General features: G+C 43.3%; 1 protein-coding gene across 5 annotated transcripts in view; it reads left to right on the top strand.

The window, feature by feature from the left end:
* Positions 1-22313, top strand: part of TP53BP1 (tumor protein p53 binding protein 1) — a 135695-nt gene that overhangs the window by 6397 nt on the left and 106985 nt on the right. The window contains exon 1 of one of the 5 annotated variants that reach the window (XM_075858093.1): positions 11655-11757. The exons of 2 other annotated variants lie outside the window; for them this stretch is intronic. The gene's annotated coding sequence lies outside the window, so the exon portion shown is untranslated. Of the gene's footprint in view, positions 1-11654; positions 11758-11851; positions 12008-22313 lie in introns of those variants that run through there. 2 more of the 5 variants (XM_075858091.1, XM_075858092.1) reach the window with 2 other exon arrangements.

Below are 22313 nucleotides of genomic sequence, written 5' to 3'. Positions count from 1 at the left end.
TTAAGGCTGATGCACTGTCGCGTAGCTTCATGGCCAGCCCTCCTTCGGAGGAAGATCCTGCTTGTATTTTGCCTCCAGGTATAATCATTTCCTCGATTGATTCTGATTTAGTCTCTGAAATTGCTGCTGATCAGGGTGCAGCTCCCGGGAACCTTCCTGAGAACAAGCTGTTTGTTCCCCTGCAATTCCGGCTAAGGGTACTTAGGGAAAATCATGACTCCGCACTATCTGGCCATCCAGGCATCCTGGGTACCAAACACCTCATTACCAGAAATTATTGGTGGCCTGGGTTGCCTAAAGACGTTAAGGCCTACGTCGCCGCTTGTGAGGTTTGTGCTAGGTCCAAGACTCCCAGGTCCCGACCAGCGGGCTTACTGCGTTCGTTGCCCATTCCCCAGAGACCTTGGACACATATCTCCATGGATTTTATCACCGATTTGCCTCCATCCCAAGGCAAGTCGGTGGTGTGGGTGGTGGTGGACCGCTTCAGTAAGATGTGCCACTTTGTGCCCCTCAAGAAACTACCCAACGCCAAAACGTTGGCTACCTTGTTTGTCAAACACATCCTGCGTCTCCATGGGGTCCCTGTCAATATTGTTTCGGACAGAGGGGTACAATTTGTTTCATTGTTTTGGAGAGCCTTCTGTATGAAGTTGGGGATTGATCTGTCCTTCTCCTCTGCCTTCCATCCTGAAACCAATGGCCAAACGGAGAGGACTAATCAGTCTCTAGAACAATACTTAAGGTGTTTTGTCTCTGACTGTCAATTTGATTGGGTCTCTTTCATTCCCCTCGCCGAATTTTCCCTTAATAACCGGGTCAGTAACTCGTCTGGGGTCTCTCCTTTTTTTTGTAATTTTGGGTTTAATCCACGGTTCTCCTCCGTTTCACCTGGTAGTTCCAACAATCCTGAGGTAGAGGTCGTTCATCGGGAACTGTGCACAGTCTGGGCCCAGGTTCAGAAAAACCTAGAGGTGTCCCAGAGCGTACAAAAAACTCAGGCTGATAAAAAACGTTCTGCTAACCCCCTGTTTATGGTCGGGGATCTGGTGTGGTTGTCGTCTAGGAACTTGCGTCTCAAGGTTCCATCCAAGAAGTTTGCTCCCCGGTTTATTGGGCCGTATAAGGTCATTGAGGTCCTCAATCCTGTCTCCTTCCGGCTGGAGTTACCCCCGTCTTTTCGGATACACGACGTGTTTCATGCCTCCCTCCTCAAACGCTGCTCCCCGTCCTTGGCTCCCTCGAGGAGACCTCCTGTTCCCATCCTCACCCCGGAGGGGGTGGAATTCGAGGTGGCCAGGATTGTGGACAGCAAGATGGTCCAAGGCTCCCTCCAGTACCTGGTCCATTGGAGAGGATACGGGCCCGAGGAGAGGACTTGGGTACCCGCCCGGGATGTTCACGCTGGGGTATTGGTCAGGAGGTTCCACCTGCGTTTCCCCAGTAAGCCAGGTCCACTTAGAAAGGGTCCGGTGGCCCCTCATAAAAGGGGGGGTACTGTAAAGGATCTGCCAGGCACTGCGGGGTTAACTCCCAGAACTAATCAGTCAGCACCTGAGAATACATCCCTGAGACTGACTCCTGCTTCCACCATTCAGGCTGGCAGGCTTAGGAGTGGGAGAGCCTATCGTAACCTGGCCAGACTCAGCTAGCTCCCGCCCTCGGTCTATTTAAGCCTGCACTTCCTGTCCCTCGGTGCTTGTTATTGCTTTTGTTTCCTTCCTTGTGGTTCCTGGCCCAGCTACAGCTCCTGCTATTTTTGATCCTGCTCCATACCGACCCTGGCTTACCGACTACTCTTCTGCTTTTCGTTTTGTACCTCGCACACTCCTGGCTTGACTCGGCTCGTTCACCACTCTGGTTGCTCACGGTGTTGCCGTGGGCAACGGCCCCTTTTCCTTGCTTGTGTTCCTTGTATGTTTGTCGTGTTTGTCGTGCACTTACTGAGCGCAGGGACCGCCGCCCAGTTGTACCCCGTCGCCTAGGGCGGGTCGTTGCAAGTAGGCAGGGACAGAGTGGCGGGTAGATTAGGGCTCACTTGTCCGTCTCCCTACCCCCTGCCGTTACAATAGTAGTAAACACCATTGGGTACTCCCTTTTGTTCGGTGTCTTTTGTTTGATTTGACTTGGTATATGGCACACAGTAGTTTATCTCTGTTGATCCTATGAGTCTAAGCTCATAATTTCCTGTATGGAAATACAACAGCGGCAGGAATCCTCTAGTGTGACACCAATTTTGAAGGGTTTGCACACCATTTGTATTTTTTTTTAGCACATCCTATTGGACTAGTATTGTAACTTTATGAAATAAGGCAGTTGTATTTTACTATATGACTCCTCATCACTCTATATTATTAGGACTATTTATTCCATCGGCATTAAAGTTGTTTTCCAGGTTGTAAAAAATAAACTTGCATCCGCATATGGCATAAAGTAATGATAAAAGTCTATACGCTTTACCTTTTAAATCTCCCACAGCTCTAGCGGTGTCGGTCCATAGTAACCACCAGTCTGTGTTTACATAAAGTTGTGGCATATTGTACCAGCATGTGACCACTCCAGCCAATCACTGGTCGCGGTGGTAAATACTGTGACATGCATTGGGACTTTTTGCCACCCACATTGCTTTCCTGTGCATTGCTTGTTTGATTGTTCATTTATCACTAAGTTTTTATTTTTTTTAAGTGGGATTCTCTGGGTGTAAATGTATTGGGTTCACTGACAAAACTTGAATTACCCGGACTATACTGTGTGTATCCCCATTGCGTATAATTTTTATATATCTAAGGCTTTGTTCACATCTGCGTCAGGACTCCGTTCATAGGTTCTGTCTGAGCTTTCCGTCAGAGGAACCCATGAACGGAAACCAAAGTAAAACAAACAGAAACCATAGGTTTCCGTTTGCATCACCATTAGATTTCAATGGTGACGGATCCGTTGCAAATGGTTTCAGTTTTTCACCGTTGTGTAAGGGTTCTGTTGTTTTGACGGAATCATTACCATAGTCGACTGCGCCATTCATTTCGTCAAAACGACGGAACCCTTACACAACAGTGTCAAACGGAAACCATTTGCAACTAATCCGTTACATTTTAAATCATCTGCACTTTACTTAGCACTTATTTTGGGTCTAATTCATCTGATCATTCTGGTGTGTGGACACATTAATATTAGGGGAAATGGGAAGAATACTCCAGCTCACCTTGGTGCAGGTTCGCACTGCTGATAGCGCTCGGGTCCTCGTGTCGGCTCGCGAATTAGATAGGAAAGAGAACAGAGAATGGATCCAGTGCTGAAACTGGTATGTTGGTTAAAATAGGAAACTTCTTCCAAGTTTTATTCCAAAATTATATTTTAAAATCGGCAGGGAGTGTTCCAGAGTACAACGGGTAGTTGAGAATATAGGTGGTGCCTACGCATTTCAATTCATGAGTAAGGACGCATCTCGCGTCTGAAACGGTTAGGCACCGCCTATATTCTCAACTACCCGTTGTACTCTGGAACACTCCCTGCCGATTTTAAAATATAATTTTGGAATAAAACTTGGAAGAAAACTATTTTAACCAACATATCAGTTTCAGCGCTGGGTCCATTCTCTGTCTTCCTTCACATTAATATTAATTATTTATGTACATTGTGTAATTATATTGTATTAATTATCCCCTTTTTTTTTTCATTTGGTTGCTTGATTTATAAAAAAAAGTTTATTTTAGAGATGCTATTCATTTATCTTCAGCATTGAGGCTGAAAGTTTGAGATATACCACTACATTACAATAGGAATGCTGACAGCTATTACTCCCACGTTCCCCATACACGGGTAGGCTCCCCACAGCCCAGAAATCATGCACTCTCAATAGGGAGAAGCAGTGAAGCCACTGCCAGACTATTCTGGCAGCGGCTTATCTCCTTGCAAACAAAAGTATCGGGCATGTTGGAATCCATCTATGCCGTCGGGAGAGAGTGGGGACACGCCATACAAATTAGATGGTCGGCCGGTCCCACTGAAATCGGTGGGTTCGGTTGACATGCATCTAATGTGTAGAGCCACCTTAACAGAACACTCCAGAAAAAACTAAAACTCCTGTTTTTCTGGAGGTTTTAGAGATTTCCCTCACTTTTTTATTTACCAGGCATCCATCTATTGTGTAGCAGGATTCCTCATCATTCTTGGTACTTCCCCTGGATTCCTCAGGCTACCCTCAGTGCCTGCAGCAGGACAATTGGAATGAACTTGTAATGACTTAGCCCTATTATCTGTGCAAGGAAATAAATTATCTACAGACAAGTCCCACAATGTCCAGAATACTCATGGACCCTTTACAGTCTGTACTTTCTTGCACATGGAACAAGGCTGAGGCATACATGTTTGTTCCAGCTTTGGCTGTTAAAGATAGCTTAAAGAGGCTCTATCACCATATTTTCAAACCCATATCTCCTATTGCAGCAGATCGGCGCTGCAATGTAGATTACAGTAAAGTTTTTTTTAAAACGAGCATTTTTGGCCAAGTTATGACCATTTTTATATTTATGCAAATTAGCCTTTCTTATGTACAACTGGGCGTGTTTAACGTTATGTCCAACTGGGCGTGTATTGTGTTCGTTACATCTGGGCGTTTTTACTTGTTTTACTAGCTGGGCGTTGTGAATAGAAGTGTATGATGCTGACGAATCAGCATCATCCACTTCTCTTCGTTACCACCCAGCTTCTGGCAGTGCACAGACACACAGCGTGTCCTCGCTCATCCGACGCGATGAAGTTCCTGTGGGAGGAAGTGAGGGACGTCACAGCGTGATCTCGCGAGGACACGCTGTGTGTCTGTGCACTGCTAGAAGCTGGGTGGTAACGAAGAGAAGTGGATGATGCTGATTCGTCAGCATCATACACTTCTATTCACAACGCCCAGCTAGTAAAACAAGTAAAAACGCCCAGATGTACACACACAATACACGCCCAGTTGGACATAACTTTAAACACGCCCAGTTGTACATAAGAAAGGCTCATTTGCATAAATATAAAAATGGTCATAACTTGGCCAAAAATGCTCGTTTTTGAGAAAAAAAACACGTTACTGTAATCTACATTGCAGCGCCGATCTGCTGCAATAGGAGATAGGGGTTTGAAAATCTGGTGACAGAGCCTCTTTAAGGGATTTAGGGGACTCCAAGAGTGATATGAAGTGACAACTGGCATAACAGGGGATCTCCAGTAGGTAGGAGTTGGGCGTACAAAAAAACTGTGCTGCATATGCTGTGAAAAATTTAAAAATAGGAGGGATAGGTTTTTACGAGTAGGCCTTGGCCAAGTGCCATAATATAAACTGTTCTGCAACCTTTAACATAAGATACTTATATCTCACTCTATTGGTCAGTTTATCTGGTTTCCTTTTTCAAAGTAATTGAAAAATATTTGGTTTACTGTAATAGATGTGTGTGATCTCATGTGACCGAAGCCATTAAAAAGCTTATTGCAATTATCTACATTTACTAGAACAGTCTTCCAGATGATCATCTTCATTTTAGAGAGCGCTTTAAATATTTCATCCTAAAAACAGATAACAATTTACTGTGAGAGGAACCTGGAATGTTGCAGCTTTTGGAGCCGGAACAATTTTCACGCTTTTGACATGTACAAATAAAAATAATTATAGATAGAAATCATGTTATATCTCGATACCCATAAGTACCAGCCAGCACTTTACACTCAAGACTGCCTTATTAGAAATTTTACATCAAACAGTAGTTTTCGGTAAAAAATAAATAAATTATTCCTCCTCCTCCTTACTTCTCCTTAAAATGAAGTTCAAGATCTTCATATACGTCGATCATGCCTATGTCTTCTTCACAAAATCACCAAAACAAAAGAGGTAAAATATTTGACTTTAAAGAGGCTCTGTCACCAGATTGTGCAACCCCTATCTGCTATTGCATGTGATCGGCGCTGCAATGTAGATTACAGTAACGTTTTTATTTTTAAAAAACGAGCATTTTTGGCCAAGTTATGACCATTTTCGTATTTATGCAAATGAGGCTTGCAAAAGTACAACTGGGCGTGTTGAAAAGTAAAAGTACAACTGGGCGTGTATTATGTGCGTACATCGGGGCGTGTTTACTACTTTTACTAGCTGGGCTTTCTGAAGAGAAGTATCATCCACTTCTCTTCAGAACGCCCAGCTTCTGGCAGTGCAGATCTGTGACGTCACTCACAGGTCCTGCATCGTGTCGGCACCAGAGGCTACAGATGATTCTGCAGCAGCATCGGCGTTTGCAGGTAAGTAGCTACATCGACTTACCTGCAAACGCCGATGCTGCTGCAGAATCAAGTGTAGCCTCTGGTGCCGACACGATGCAGGACCTGTGAGTGACGTCACAGATCTGCACTGCCAGAAGCTGGGCGTTCTGAAGAGAAGTGGATGATACTTCTCGTCAGAAAGCCCAGCTAGTAAAAGTAGTAAACACGCCCCGATGTACACACATAATACACGCCCAGTTGTACTTTTACTTTTCAACACGCCCAGTTGTACTTTTGCAAGCCTCATTTGCATAAATACGAAAATGGTCATAACTTGGCGAAAAATGCTCGTTTTTTAAAAATAAAAACGTTACTGTAATCTACATTGCAGCGCCGATCACAGGCAATAGGAGATAGGGGTTGCACAATCTGGTGACAGAGCCTCTTTAAGCTGGAATTGATATAAACCACATATGACTAACAGTGCTCTACCAAACAACCAAAATTGTACGGATACAAAATCTGGATTTTAGGCCAAAAATTTGGAAGAAGTAACAACATGTATAACACAGGGAGTAAACACCTAATTAAAAATGTGCCATGTTAAAGGGCTAGTATTTAATGTGGTTCAATGGGCTAGTGTCCACCACTCTTACTACCTCATTTTATTGGGTCACTAGGGTTATGCGTAGCTCCCCTACCTTTTCCCTTGTATTACGCTTTCTATTTACCTTGTTAAAGGGATTGTCCACTACCGGACAACTGATGACCTATTCACCGGATAGGTCATCAGTACATGATCTGTGGGGGTCTGTCAACCGGACCCCGCACCCTTAAGCCGCTGCCTCTGGGTACCAGATGTACATGCCGGAAGCAGTTGGCTCCAGCCACGGAATAGTGGCCATGCTTCAGAACTGCACCTCTACTGTGGGCAGGCCGTGGGAACATCCTGTGACGTGGGAATGCATCATAGGATGTGTCCACTGTTTATGGCTTCTGCCCTGATGGGTAGGAGTCAAGAGGATCAAAGGAGACCCTCTGCTACCTATACAATTTCTGAAGGTAGACAATCTAATGATTGTGCACGATTTACATGGTAGTTTACACTTATGGCCTCCTTCATGCAACTTTGTGACTAACAAGAATTTTTTAAAGAAATGCATGAAATCTCAGGTTTGTGACTAAAACTTGGATCCCATCAGAGACTTGCATGTAAAATTTACTTACAAAAAATAATAGATCAAGGAGTGTAAAGTTTGTGTATATCACATATGACAACACCCGCAGTAGCTTGTGTTCACACAAAAGATAAAATAGTGAGTATGGAACTTACTCAGGCAGACCTCGTATGCAAAACAAAACACCTGAAAAATCTGTAGGATGGGAGTAGTCCAAATATACAACAATAATCGAACTGGTACCTGTTTTACAGTTGGCAGTAAATTAGTAATCTGGGCTGTAGACCTGTATTGTTAATAATCTGTATCAGTCTTTTTTTTCCCATATTTGTCCTTAAAAATTTGGCCCATGTTGTACAGAATTAAATAAAAAGGAGATTATCAGCCCTGGGTATGATGTATTTCATTATTTTAGCAAAAACAGTTTTTCCACTGTTATTCACAAAATGTCTTCCATATTGTGAAATTACCTGTGTCAAAGGTGGAATACCTAATGCCATCGTGACATTTGTAGAGTAGCTCCTTTTAGGCCCCATGCACACAAACTTATTTTTTCCTGTCCGTAAATACGGGTCCTTGGTCACACGTATTCGACCCGTATTGCACCAGTATTTACGGACCCGTGCCCGTAAATAAGGGTCCGGTGTCACCAGTATTCCGCACGTTTTCGATGCAAAATTGCACTGCACTAATCGGCAGCCCTTTCTCTCTATCAGTGCAGGATAGAGAGAAGGGACAGCCCTTTCCGTAGTAAAAGAAATTCATACTTAGCCGGCCGTTGTCTTGGCGTTTTTATGTTCGTGTGCATGGGGCCTATTAAATGTGAGACATCTATGTAAAATTTTCTATTTAACTACTTGCCCACCACTAGACAATTATTTACATTCAGCTGGTAGGCATATGATTTTTCTTCAATATAATACAAAGATTAAGCCCCATATATCACGAAAAAATGAAGTATTATTTGGATAACCCAAGAAAAAATAAGATCAGACCCACATATACTAGAAAAGTTAGTAAGATTTAACCTCCTAATGACCGGGGTATGTTTGGTCTTGGACACTAAAGGGGGTTTTACACTGGACGATTATTGGGCAGACGAACGCTCGTTCCCGATAATTGCCCTGTGTAAATAGGGCAGCGATCAAACGCTCGATCATCTGCTGGTCGTATAGTTTAAAAAAAGTAAAATATTATCGTTGTCGGCAGCACATCTCCATTTGTAAACAGGAAGACGCGCTGCTGACATGATAATAATGTATGGGGACGAGCGATCGGAGTAACGACCGCTCGTCCCCATCTATAGCTCCGTGTGACAGGAGCAAATGAGCGCCGATCAACGATTTGTCATTGATCGACGCTCGCTGCACCGGACGATTATCGGTGTAAAAGGGCCCTTAATGCCTAGCAATTTTTATTACGTGCTTGTTTACCATATACAATAGTTTTATTTGTAATGTTCATAACTTATATGTGATCAATAACAGCTGGATCCTGTGTGTCTGAGACCCGCTGTCACTGAACCCTTCAGTCCCGCTGACCTGACGGATTCAAGTCTCAGTGCTAGATACAGCAGCTCTGTATACAGGATACAAAGCAGCTGTATCTCAAAAAGTCAAATTTATTTTTAATAAAATGTAATTACAAAGTTGCACCAATCAGGCTGGATTCACACGACCATGTTACGTCCGTAAAGGACGGACGTATTTCGGCCGGAAGTCCCGGACCGAACACAGTGCAGGGAGCCGGGCTCCTAGCATCATAGTTATGTACGAAGCTAGGAGTCCCTGCCTCGCTGCAGGACAACTGTCCCGTACTAAAAACATGATTACAGTACGGGACAGTTGTCCTGCAGCGAGGCAGGGACTCCTAGCATCGTACATAACTATGATGCTAGGAGCCCGGCTCCCTGCACTGAGTTCGGTCCAGGATTAGCGGCCGAAATACGTTCTGTCCATTACGGACGTAACATGGTCGTGTGAATCCAGCCTTACACTGATAGACATTTTTATTTAAAAAAATATATTTTCAAAGGTGTACATAGCCTTTAAGTAAGTTTTGCATGTTTTTCATATTAGACACACTAGGCTTTATTTTTGCACAATTTTATAGTATCTGTATCTTTTTTTTTTTCGAGTTTATAGAGTTTAAGTGAGTGAAATAAAAACAAAATACACATATCCACATTTTTACTGAAGCAGTAAGGAGTCATAAGTAGCTTTCTGCCTGTAGAGGGTGCATGACTGGAGAATGCTGATGGTGAGTATATGGTGGGGTAGGAAGGCCTTGCTTTGACAATCGGGAGCAGTAGAGGCGGCTAGTGTATCCTAATGAGGTAGGGTGGGGGGGGGGGGGGTATTCAGCATAAATGTAGCTTTTGATTGCTGAAAGAACAGAATATTCTGGAATTGTTGTCATTCATCCCCCCCCCCCCCCAGGTATTTCAAGTACCTCCATTAATGGTGAAAAGATAGTAGCAATTATTGATAGTTTTCTTCTGTCTTTCATTGCTATCAACTGGATAATAGTTTGCTTCAAAATTTCACCGTTCATCTCCTTCCCGCTCCTACAGTGACGGTGGGTAATATGGGTGTGGCCAATGAGTACTTGCTTTTTATTCCTCTTCCTGTAAGCAGAGATCAGCCATTGTTGGCTGTTATCCATCCAGGAGTAGTGATGAGTGACGGACCGTTCCTGCTATATGGTAGCAGGAGATACTCAGACAATCTGGGAAAGTTGTCAAATACCCAATTATTATTTCTTTCAGGGAGCTCTGAGATGAGGCACACAAAGCATAAGCCTCTGCGGAATATGTTGGCGCTATATAAGCAACAGAAATAAATAATAATAATTAGAATAATAATTAGCCTTCAAATACTGGCCAAGCCCCCATTGTGACAGGGAAGTCCAACCAGTATCAGAGTGCCGCCATAAACATTGTCCGCCATAGAGTGCTCCCTCATGAGTGTCTGTCAGAGAGTGCTCCCATTAGACATCGCATTCAAAGAGTGCCCTCATGAGTGTCAGAGTGCTCACATAAAACATTGCAGCAATAGAGTTCCCCCACTATATATTGCATTTATGGAGCGCACAGGCGTAACTAGTGGTTTACCACACGGGGCAAAACATATCTGAGTGGGTCCCAACCAGTGGGACCCCCCAACGCATACTTACAACTGAAGAGGCGCATTCTAATTATAGTGGTCATCATTCTGAATGAGCAAAAGTGCTGTATATGCTGCTATATTATCCATTCTTACTAAAGTTTAATCTTTTCTCTGACAGAGGAGTTTGTATTAGAAAGTGTTGCAGACCCCTCTGAAAGCAAATAAAAGAATATATAATCCCTGTCATCCCTGTATAGACCAGCCATCACCCTTGTATATAACCCCCATCATCCCTGTATATACCAGCCATTATCCCTGTATACAAACACCATCATCCCTGTATCCATCCATTCATTATTGGGGAGGGGTGCTTGCTTACCCTCTCCTCACTCGCAGGCATCTTCGGCTCCTCTCTGGCAGGCAGCGTCGGAGGTGTGCTCTAGCAGATGTGCCTAGCGTGTGGCACATCTGCTGGATTACAGAGTATTGTGGCGTGGCCGCGGCGGTCATGGCAGAGACGGCAAAAGCGGCAGTCATGGCGGGAACCACCATCTCAGTGGGCCATCACCCCCCCCCCTGCCAGCTATGCCACTGATGGGAGTGCTACAATAAATGTCAGCCAGAGTGCCCCAAAAGCAGTGTCGTATGGAGTGCTCACATAAAACATAGAGAGTATCCCAATGGGTCTGACTGCTATAGCTGAGAAGACTCCCAGGAAAACGTATCTGCATGTCTTGGGGTCCAGGACATCTCCCTATTATTAGGGAGATTTCTAGACAGTCCAGGAGGGATGGTAAATATACTTTACTATCATTTTACTTAATTTACAAGGGTAAGTTTTGTAAAGATATTGGGAGTAATCATCATAACTAAGACAAAATAAAACTGATTGCCCATAGCAACTAATCACATTAATCCTTTCATAGTCCAATGTGCTCTTTAAAAATAAAAGCTGCAATCTGATTGGTCGCTGTGTAGCTACTCGTTTTCTTTTGCACTAATTTATTCTCATGAACGCAAAATTTCTACAGCCATCCAGAATATAACAGCACTGCATTCTGGGAAAATCGGCGAGGCCTGCTTTTTTGTAAGAATACGTAGGACAGAACTGTGGCATCATGCCGCGGCCCAGCAGCCAACTCGGAGGCTCAGCGTTCTACTGTCAGCGCACCGCCATTGAATGGGTTAAAGGTCTCGCTGAGAGGCCCGCACTACTGTGCCCCTTAGCAACAGTAGCCATGGTGAGGTCGTGCTTTATGGAGGGGGTGTGTTTCCTTCCCATGGCGCTAATAGACGAGTATGTTTAGAATGTCGTCACTATGTTCTGGCCAGTAGGAGAAGGCGCTGGTGACGTGGTTCCCGGGCAGCAGACAGCGTGTGTTGGTAGTCTCTGCGCTTCCCCTGTATTCTGTAGGGCATTGGGCGCCCTGGTTGGCGATATATCACGACACTGGCGTTGCGGGGGAAGCTGAAACTGTGAGTCTGAGAGAAGTATGTGCAGTAAATGTCGCTGACACGAGCGTCTTGTAGTATGTAGGCCGAGGAGGACAAAGAGAACAGCGGGGATACTGAGCACTGCTACTCCTGTATGAGGGAGAATCACAAACATGGCTCCAATACGTTCTTTACAAGCTGCAGCCATTGATTCACATCTCCTTACTTCTAGCAGACCTCACTCCATGCACTTAATGTGACACTGCGGATGAATGTATAGCCTGTGTTTTTTCTGCTATCAGCCATTTCAGGCAGGAGAGCTGCGAGCTGTAGTGCTCTACAATGGACTTAGTGACAGGAAAACATGTCTGCCACAATGATCATTACTGTATTCCCCATGTCTCCTCCAGAAAGCACTAGATCCATGATGTGTACATGCCTGTGTGATTTATATACACGGCTCGCACTAAATCCTGTGCCCGCTTACTATTTATTACCCTTTAGTTCTTCCATTTATTGCCCTCAATTGTTCTGTTTAGTTCCCCCATTTCAACACTTAAAGGGGTATTACCAGAATTGACACCTATCCACAGAATAGCTGATCATTGTCTGATCGCTGGTGGCATCTCCACCAGTGTCCCAAACCGCCAGTTCCTACTCCTGCTTATCCAATGAGGTATGGAAAAACGGGAAGAGGAGAAACCGCGACGCTGACATCAGACACGCACCAGTTTCAAGCTGAGGTTGTTTAGGCTACGCGTCTTGATGCTGGACATCAGGCCGTTAGTTACACAGAAGTAAAAGGCAAAACGTTTATAGTGAGGCTAATCATACAAATACTCAAAACACACTATATAAAACTATGTCATATGAGGTCAGGGACAGACAAGCTGAGGCCAATGAAGAGTTCTAGAGTAACCTCACTGCGATTGATAGCAACAGGAGTTCTAGAACCTCTAGTTAAAAGAAAAGCCCACAGAGATGGTAGGGGGTTCCGCGCTGGCGTGAGGATCAATACTGCCGCAAGATCCACAGAGAAGTTGAGCCTTCAAATACTATGATCGTAGCGATCTGCTGGTTCTATATGATGACCACCAGCCGTAGTTTACATACAAATAATCTCACTCTCCTGGACTCAATGAATGACGCTTTAATAATTTTGATTCCTAAGAAGAATAAAGATCCCCTTTTGTTGAGTCGCCCTATTATTCTCTCTAAGGATATGTCCACGTGTAGTGTAAACACTGCGGATTTTCTGCAACGGATTCCATCGTGGAAAATCCACAGCAGAATACAGTAGCAGAGTGGATGAGATTGGAACAAATCTCATCCACACGCTGCGTAAAAGAATCCACCGGAAAAACGTTCAGAAATTGACTTGCGTTTTTTTTAAATCCGCAGCGTGTCAATTTATTCTTCGGAATAGCTGCTTTTCTATTGCAGGTTTTCCCCATTGAATTCAATGTGAGGTAAAACCCGCAACAAAGCAAATGTTGAGATTTTTGTGGCGGAAAAGCTGCGATTCCATCGCAACTCGGAAAAATAAAAAAGCTAGTACTTACCCCGTTTTCCATAGGCGACATGTCCCTCTGTTCTAAGTCCAGGCCGGCCTTCTGGGATGACGTTTCATCCCATGTGACTGCTGCAACGGTCACATCGGATGAAACTTCATCCCAGGACGCCGGGCTGCATGGACAACAGAGGGACACGTCGCCATGACTATGGAGAGTGTGGTAAGTCTAAGCTTCTTTTTTTTTTTTAATCACTGTTTTCCGCAGCGGACATTCCGCCTGAAAACTGCACCACAATTTGGTGCAGTGTTCTTCGTCTGGAATTCCCTACTGGTTCTAGGGCTGGAACTAGCAGAGTACTTTCACGCAGGGTATCCGCCCTGTGTGAACATGGCCTGACTGTGATATGAAATTATTAGCTATGGTTCTTGCAAGCCATTTGGGCCTATATAATAGAGGATATTATACATCCAGATCAGACAGGATTTATCTCTGATAAACCAATAAATGACAATCTACATAAAGCTTTCAATAATTTTCAGTATATGGAAGTATAAGGCTGGGTTCACACGACCTATTTTCAGGCGTAAACGAGGCGTATTATGCCTCGATTTACGCCTGAAAATACGGCTCCAATACGTCGGCAAACATCTGCCCATTCATTTGAATGGGTTTGCCGACGTACTGTGCCGACGACCTGTAATTTACGAGTCGTCGTTTGACAGCTGTCAAACGACGACGTGTAAAATGACTGCCTCAGCAAAGAAGTGCAGGACACTTCTTTGGACGTTTCTGGAGCCGTTTTCTCATAGACTCCAATGAAAACAGCTCCAAAAACTGACGTAAAAAACGCCGCGAAAAACGTGAGTTGCTCAAAAAACGTCTGAAATTCAGGGGCTGTTTTCCCTTGAAAACAGCTCTGTATTTTCAGACGTTTGTGGTCACTACGTGTGCACATACCCTTACTCTGAGGGGGGCCATCTCTCATCTGATGCAGGTAGGATGTTTGACTCTGTGGAGTTGGATTTTTTTATGGCCAGTTTTACGTAGATTTGGTCTTGAAGAAGCTTTTTCAAAATTAAGATTCTGTATTTTAATCCTCGGGCACAGGCAGGAGTCCGTAAGACAAATTGACCTCTTTTTTTTTTTCTGTCCAGAGGTACCCGTCGGGCATCCCCCCAGTTCTGTTTTTTGTTATAGAATGCTTAGCGGTTTAGGTTTTGCACTGCCGGCCTTTAGACTTTTCTCTCGTGCCAGGTTCAGCAACTTATTGACTGGAAATTTTCAGCAGCAAATAGACAGGTTTTGGCATCGGGGGGCCGTGTACAGCGGGATAATGATACCAAGCCTTGGAGGTGGGAGATCTCAATAAGATGCTGCCTAGTTATAAAGTGTTTGGCCTTTATCTTAGGCTTTGGGAGGTTTTATAACAGAAATTGGGAATTAGATTTGTTTCATTTACACATCTATGGGGGAACAAATGTATTCCTCGGATAGAGGATATGGGAGTCAGTTATCACATCTATACACTCGGGTCTATTAAGACCGTCCACACACTCCGGAGTGAGTTTGGAATCTTCTCTGGCAATTTTTTTCATTTTTCTTCCAAACTCCTGTACACTATGGGATGCAGATAAAGTTCCTGCTGACCTAAGTGTAATATAGATCAGGCAGGTCTTATACATCTAATATGGCGATGCCATATTAGAGTCGCGTCGATACAGGTCCCAAGTAATTTAAATTCTAGGAACGGTGTTTAAAATTAGTATAGAAGATTCTTTCCTTTTAATATTGCTGGGGGACCCTTCTCAAGTATCAGGACTGAAACAAATGGAGTACTGTAAGGCCTCATGCACACGGCCGTGCCCATAATCACGGCCTGCGATTGCGGGCCGACTGTCGTGCGCCGCATTTTAGGGCCGTGTTTCCATATAAAGTATGGGAGCACTGCCCATAAAATACGAAAAGTAGGACATGCTCCATAATTCCAAGCACGGTTCTACGGCATGGACATGTATCCGTAGCGATATGGAAAAGTGTCTGCGGCCAATAGAACCGGGTGGGTCCATAATTGCGGACCGTAATTACGGAGGTTTTTTACGGTTGTGTGCATGAGGCCTAACCTGGTGATTCAACTTCTATTCATGGCAATATTGCAAATTCTTAGAAAATGGTTTGTTAACCCCTTCCCGACATTTGACGTACATGTACGTCATGGAAAGCATTGACTTCCCGCAAAATGCCGTACATGTACGTCAAACGTTTGGCACCGGCTCAGAAGCTGAGCCGGTGCCATCATCGTCGGATCTCAGCTGTATCTTACAGCTGACATCCGACTGTAACGGCGGGGACCGAAATTAGCTTCGATCCCCGCCATTAACCCCTTAACTGCAGCGCTCAAACGCGATCGCTGCACTTAAGGTGTTTGCAGCTCATCGGAGCCCCAGCAATGAAATTGCCGGGGTTCCGGTGGCTGCAATGGCAACCGGAGGCCTAATACTGGCCTCCCGGTCTGCCTAGCACCGAAGCCGGTCAAGATCCGCACGGCGGCGGAGCCTGATCGGCTTCCGTAGCTGCCGGCAAGATGGCGCCGGGTCAGGAGCTGATCCGGCGTCATCAGCGGTGGAGGTCAGCTGTACTGTACAGCTGACATCCACCTGTAACGGCAGGAACCGGAGCTAGCTCCGATCCCTGCCATTAACCCCTTCGATGCAGCAATCGAAAGCGATTGCTGCATCGTAGCGGTTACTAGCAGATCGCCAGCCCTGACAGGCAATCGGGACTGGCGACTGCTGTTATGGCAACAGGAGACACAATGGTCTCCTGCTCTGCCATTACGGAAGCCGATTTAGGCCCCGCCGGGAGGCGAAGCCTAAACGGCTTGCTGTCAGTGAATGACTGACAGATCTAATACATTGCAATACATAGGTAGTGCAATGTATTAGAAAAAAAAAAATCTGACCGTTGGACCTTCAAGTCCCCTAGTGGGACTTGAGAAAAAGTGTAAAAAAAGTATAAAAAAGTGTAAAAAAAAGTGCAAAAAATAAAAGTTTGAAAACAATAAAAGTTTCAAGTAATCAAATAAAACACAATCGCCCTTTTACTCTTATCAAGTCCTTTATTATTGAAAAATAATAATAAACCATATGTATTTGGTATCGCCACGACCGTAACGACCGGAGGTATCAAAATATTATATTATTTATTGCACGCGGTGAACAGCGTAAAAAAACCCCGTAAAAAACGTTACCAGAGTTTCTGTTTTTTGGTCACTTTGCCCTACAAATATTACAATAAAAAGTGATCAAAAAGTCGCACGTATCCAAAAATGGTACCTATAAAAACTATAGCTCGTCCCGCAAAAAACAAGCCCTCATACACGTCCGTCGACAAAAAAATTAAAAAGTTATGGTTCTCACAACTTGGCGACAGAAAAAATACATTCTTTTTACAAAAGTAATTTTATTGTGCAAAAAGTTGTAAAACATAAAAAAGTGCTATAAATTAGGTATCGCCGGAATCGTACTCACCCGCAGAATAAAGTTAACATGTAGTTTATAATGCGTGGTGAACGCTGTATAAAAAAACCAAAAAAAGCTGTGCCAGAATTGCGTTTTTTTGTTTACCTGGCATCCCAAAAAATAGGATAAAAGGTGATCAAAAAGTCGCATGTACCCCAAAATGGTACCAATAATAACTACAGCTCGTCCCGCAACAAACCAGCCCTCATACCGCTACGTCTATGAAAAATAAAATTAGTTATGGCTCCAATAAGTCAGGAAATAAAAAAATATGCAGTTGGGCCCGAGGGGAACATTTCTTCAGTTTCAAGAGGCGATTTATCAAGGACCTAAAATTAGGGAACCAGGAAGGGGAGGGCCCAAACATATCCGCTGGAAGCGACGGTGCCCGTATTATACCAGGACAACACTTCCCAGCAAAATTCCCCAAACTACAAAAGGTGCGGAGTGTGGACCAAAAGGGGGATAAGAAATGACACCATTTATCAGTGCGACACCGGCCTGTGCAGAAAGGATTGCTTCACAGCGTAACACACATCTATGGATTATTTTTATTTTTTTATACCACCTGACTATGCCCCTTATATACTCCGCCCCGCTTACATGTACCCCCACATTATAAAACACCAGCAATACTCAAACAAATATAGTACCAAGCAAAATCCGCTCTCCAAAAGCCAAATGGTGCTCCCTCGGCCCTGAACCCTGCAGCGTCCCCAAACAGCAGTTTCCTTCAACATATATGGCATCGTCATACCCGGGAGAACCCTTTTAACAATTTTTGGGGTGTGTGTCTCCAGCGTCATAAGCTGGGCATGACATATTTGCCACTGAATGGCATATCTAGGGAAAAATATACATTTTTAATTTGCACCATCCACAGCGCATTCATTTATGGAAAAGACCTGTGGGTTGAAAATGCTCACTACACCCCTTAATAAATGCCTTGAGGGGTGCAGTTCCATAGTGGGGGTCACTTATCAGGGGTTTCTTTTTATTATTTCACATCTGAGCCTCTGCAGTTGTGAACCAATACTTTGTAAATCGCCAAATTAGGCCTCCACTCCGCATGGTACTCTTCACTTCTGAGCCCTGTCATATGTCCAGACAAAAGATTAGTGCCCCATGTAGGGTGTTTCTAAAACCGGGAAACACCGCATAATAATTAGAGAGCTGTCTTGTTATGGTGGCACAAGCCGGGCACCACATATTGGCATATCTATGGAAAAAAATCCCATTTTCACTCTGCAACATTGAGCGCCCACTAATTTCTACAAAACACCTGCAGGGTTAAAATGCTTACTACACCCCTTGGTAAATGCATTGAGGGGTGTAGTTTCCAAAATGGGGTCACTTCTGGGGGGTTTCCACTGTTTTGGGCCCACAGGTGCCCAGAAACCAATCCAGCAACATCTGCACTCCAAATGGCGGTCCTTCCCATCTGAGCCCTGCGGTTTGCCCAAACAGCAGTTTATGACCACATATGGGGTATTGCCGTACTCGGGAGAAATTGCTTTACAAATGTTGGGTTCTTTTTTTCCTTTATTTGTTGAGAAAATGAAAAAATTTGCGCTAAAGCTACGTCTTATTGAAGAAAAAGGACTGTTTTTATTTTCACTGCCTAATTCTAATAAATTCTATGAAACATCTGTGGGGTCAAAATGCTCACTACACCCCTAGATGCATTCCTCAAGAGGTGTAGTTTCCTAAATGGAGTCCCTTTTTGGGCGTTTTCATTGTTTTGTCCCCTCAGGGGCTTTGCAAATGTGACCTGGCCTCCGCAAATCATTCCTGCTAAATGTGATCTCAAAAAGCCAAATAGTGCTCTTTCCCTTCTAAGCCCTGCCGTGTGTCTAAACAGCCGTTTATTACCACATGTGGGGTATTGTTTTACTCGGGAGAAATTGCTTTACAAATTTTGTGGTGCTTTTTCTCCTTCAGTCCTTCTGGAAATGAGAAAAAATTAGCTAAACCTACATTTTCTTTGAAAAAATGTAGATTATTATTTTCAGGGCCTACTTCCAATAATTTCTGCAAAAAAACTGTGGTGTCAAATCGCTCACTATACCCCTAGATAATTTCCTCAATGGGTGTAGTTTCCAAAATGGGGTCACTTGTGGGGGGTTTCCACTGTTTTATCCCCTCAGGGGCTTTGTAAATGTGACATGGCCTCCGAAAACCATTCCTGCTAAATGTGAACTCCAAAAGCCAAATAGCGCTCTTTCCCTTCTCAGCCTCGCCGTGTGTCCAAACAGCCGTTTATTACCACATGTGGGGTATTGTTTTACTCGGGAGAAATTTCTTTACAAATTTTATGGTGCTTTTTCTCCTTTAGTCCTTGTGGAAATGAAAAAAAATTAGCTAAACCTACATTTTATTTGAAAAAATGTAGATTTTCATTTTCACAGCCTACTTGCAAAAATTTCTGCAAAAAACCTGTGGGGTCAAAATGCTCACTATACCCCTAGATAATTTCCTCAAGGGGTATAGTTTCCAAAATGGGGTCACTTGTGGGGGGTTTCCACTGTTTTGTCACCTCAGGGGCTTTGTAAATGTGACATGGCCTCCGCAAACCATTCCTGCTAAATGTGAACTCCAAAAGCCAAATGGCGCTCTTTCCCTTCTCAGCCACGCCGTGTCTCCAAACAACCGTTTATTACCACATGTGAGGTATTGTTTTACTCGGGAGAAATTGCTTTACAAATTTTGCGGTGCTTTTTCTCCTTTAGTCCTTGTGGAAATGAGAAAAAAAATCGCTAAACCTACATTTTCTTTGAAGAAATGTTGATTTTAATTTTCACGGCCTACTTCCAATAATTTCTGTAAAAAACCTGTGCGGTCAAAATGCTCACTACACCCCTAGATAATTTCCTTGAGGTGTCTAGTTTCCCAGATGGGGTCACTTTTGGTTGATTTTGACTGTTTTGGCACCGCAAGAGCCCTTCAAACCTGACATGGTGCCTAAAATATATTCTAACAAAAATAAGGCCCCAAAATCCACTAGGTGCTCCTTTGCTTCTGAGGCCGGTGCTTAAGTCCAGTAGCACGCTACGGCCACATGTGGGATATTTCCTAAAACTGCAGAAACTGGGCAACAAATATTGAGTTGCATTTCTCTGGTAAAACCTTCTGTGTTATAAAAAAAATTGTATTAAAAATGTATTTCTGCAGAAAAATATGAAATTTGTAAATTTCACCTCTACTTTGCTTTAATTCCTGTGAAATGTGTAAAGGGTTAAGACATTTTCTAAATGCTGTTTTGAATACTTTGAGGGGTGAAGTTTTCAAAATGGGGTGACTTTTTTGGGGTTTCTAATATATAAGGCCCTCAAAACCACTTCACAACTGAACTGGCCCCTGTAAAAATAGCCTTTTGAAATTTTCTTGAAAATGTGAGAAATTGCTGCTAAAGTTCTAAGCCTTGTGAGGTCATAGAAAAATAAAAGGATGTTCAAAAAACGATGCCAATCTAAAGTAGACATATGGGTGATGTTAATTAGCAACAATTTTGTGTGGTATAAGTGCCTGTCTTACAAGCAGATACATTTAAATTGAGAAAAATGCTAATTTTTGCAATTTTTCGCTAATTTTTGGTGTTTTTCACAATTAAATACTGAACATATCGAGCAAATTTTGCCAGTAACATAAAGTCCAATGTGTCACGAGAAAACAATCTCAGAATCGCTTGGATAGGTGAAAGCATTCCGGAGTTATTACCACATAAAGTGACACATGTCAGATTTGAAAAATGAGGCTCTGTCAGGAAGGTCAAAAGTGGCTAAAGAGGGAAGGGGTTAAAGATCGGCCCCTACTGATAGGGTGGCAGAAGGTGATATTTTGATTATTACAATACGGAAGTGGGTGAAGATTGTGGAGAGGTGGAATTACAAAGGGAGGTAAACACTGAAAAAATTACTTTTGGTGTAATCTATAGACCCCCCAATATAACTGAGGAGATGGATGTTCAGCTATATAAACAGATGGAGCGGGCTGCACAGGCGGGTACTGTAGTGATAATGGGAGATTTTAATTTCCGGGATATTAATTGGTGTCATGGTTCAGCTTCAACTGCAAAGGGGAGACATTTCCTCAACCTGTTGCAGGAAAATTTTATGGGCCAGTTTGTGGAAGACCCGACTAGAGGTGAAGCTCTGTTGGATCTGGTCATTTCTAATAATGCAGATCTTGTTGGGAACGTCAATGATCGTGAAAACCTCGGTAACAGTGATCATAATATAGTTACATTTTACCTATACTGTAAAAAACAAACGCAGGCTGGGAGGGCAAAAACACTTAATTTTAAGGCCAATTTCCCCAGGATGAGGGCTGCAATTCAGGATATAGACTGGGAAGAACTAATGTCAAATAATGGGATGAATGATAAATGGGAGTTCTTAAAATCCACTTTTGTATAATTATAGAGCAAAATGTATTCCTATAGGTAACAAGTATAAACGACTCAAATTAAACCCCACATGGCTTACACCTTCTGTAAAAAGGGCAATATATGACAAAAGAAGGGCATTTGAAAAATACAAATCTGAGGGTACAGCTGTAGCCTTTGTAAATTACAAAGATCTTCATAAAATCTGTAAAAAAGTAAGGGTATGTTCACACGCAAAGTCAAAAACGGCTGAAAATTACGGAGCTGTTATCAGAGAAAACAGCCTCTGATTTTCAGCCGGTTTTGAAGCTAAAAACGTTACGTCCATCAAAAAAACGGACGGCACACGGAAGGCTTCCGTGTGCCGTCTGTTCTTGACCTAGCAACGGCAGGGCATGCCAAAGTTCACAGACTGGGACGTGACAAGTTCAAATAAAGTTTAATACCTTCAGTTTTTTTAACGGAAACATGGAACCCAAACGGAAGCACAACGTCCGTTTGAAACGGAAACACGGAACGGGCATGGAGTACACACGGAAACCACATGGTTACCATAACGGACACACGGATCTGTGAGAAACGGCCGTGAAAATGATGATGGAAGTGTGCGTGATGCCTAAAAAAGGCAGATAATTTCCTAGAACGAAAAAATATCAGCTCCTATGTCAATGTATGGAATTCTTCTTTAAATGTTGATCCAGTCGGATTGCCACTTGGGATCAGGAGGGAATTTTTATTTTTTAAGAAAGATTGGTCAATGTCTTTATGGGTAATTTTTCGATTTTGTTTATTTTTATTATTATAATTTATTTTTTTAAAACCTACATCTGGATCAATAGGGGTAAAACAAAAATCCATAATGTCTCCCATCCCTTCCCTTACTCCCATCCCTTGGTTGAACTTGATGGACATCATGTTTTTGGTTTTTTTCAACCATACTATGTAAC

Source organism: Rhinoderma darwinii, chromosome 3 (assembly GCF_050947455.1).
Source record: "Rhinoderma darwinii isolate aRhiDar2 chromosome 3, aRhiDar2.hap1, whole genome shotgun sequence".
Taxonomy (NCBI): Eukaryota; Metazoa; Chordata; class Amphibia; order Anura; family Rhinodermatidae; genus Rhinoderma; species Rhinoderma darwinii.
This window is presented reverse-complemented; position numbering and strand designations above follow the sequence as displayed.